The sequence below is a fragment of the Phacochoerus africanus genome, chromosome 14, assembly GCF_016906955.1.
Source record: "Phacochoerus africanus isolate WHEZ1 chromosome 14, ROS_Pafr_v1, whole genome shotgun sequence".
NCBI lineage: Eukaryota > Metazoa > Chordata > Mammalia > Artiodactyla > Suidae > Phacochoerus > Phacochoerus africanus.
The window spans coordinates 41,176,048-41,177,156 of record NC_062557.1 but is presented as its reverse complement, the minus strand read 5'-3'; the positions used below and the strand labels follow the sequence as shown (position 1 = coordinate 41,177,156).

Here is a 1,109-nt window from a genome sequence, read left to right as displayed (position 1 = left end):
TGGATCACTGTGCTGTACAGCAGAAATTGACACAACACTGTAAATCAACTACACTCTAATACAAAGAAAAGAAAAGAAAAATAGCAGTGACCATCTCCCTTTTGTTTCAAGTCTCTCTGCCCTCCTCACTTACCCATCCCCTCCATCAGTCCTTTCACAGTCAAACAAAATCCAAATGGGTACCAGGGGAGCCCTCAAGTTAAAGACTCACTCCACTAGGCTCTCTATCTGCATGTCTTGGTTCAGGGAGGTGTTATGGGCTGTTCCCAGTGGGTTATGCCAAATTGGTCAATCCATCACCACTCAGATTCTGAGCACCTTCTATAATAAGCCCTTGCATTTGCCTTGCACTTTGTAGCTTACAAAGCATTTTTATATATTCTTTCATGAGACTTGTGCAACCAACCTCTGAATCGACAGGGCAGGTCTCCAGATTCCTAATTTCACTTCAATTTCTGTAACTTGTAATCAAGGGTCTTTTTTTGTTTGTTTGTTTGTTTTTATTTTTATAATTTTTTTTTTATTTTCCCACTGTACAGCAAGGGGGTCAGGTTATCCTTACATGTATACCTTACAATTACATTTTCCCCCCAGCCTTTCTTCTGTTGCAACATGAGTATCTAGACAAAGTTCTCAATGCTATTCAGCAGGATCTCCTTGTAAATCTATTCTAAGTTGTGTCTGATAAGCCCAAGCTCCCAAAAATATGGAACGCTTCACGAATTTGCGTGTCATCCTTGCGCAGGGGCCATGCTAATCTTCTCTGTATCGTTCCAATTTTAGTATATGTGCTGCCGAAGCGAGCACTAATCAAGGGTCTTAACTAAGACTGTTCCCTCTTCCTGAAGTGTCCTTGCCCCTCTTTTTGCCCTGGGAAACTTCCACTTAACCTTCTAGAATCATCTTAAATATTTAACGACACTTTCCATGACCCTCAGGCAGAGTTCGTCACTCATCCTTTCTTTCTCCTCTGTGTTATTTGGGTCCTGTGCCTACCTTTTTAGTTTTCATGCTATAAGGTGTACTGGCTATAGATTACATAAATGTACAGCACACGCATAAGCATCTGTCTCCCTAATAGATAATATTCTCCTTGAGGGGAAGAAATG

The 1,109-nt window shown here is 41.0% G+C and overlaps 1 non-coding gene across 1 annotated transcript; it reads right to left on the bottom strand.

Annotated features, from left to right (window-relative positions):
- Positions 1-700: 700 nt before the first annotated feature.
- LOC125115373 (U6 spliceosomal RNA) lies at positions 701-807 on the bottom strand. Its single transcript, XR_007132081.1, has one exon. It is a non-coding gene; the product is annotated as a U6 spliceosomal RNA (small nuclear RNA).
- Between the last annotated feature and the right edge of the window lie 302 nt (positions 808-1,109).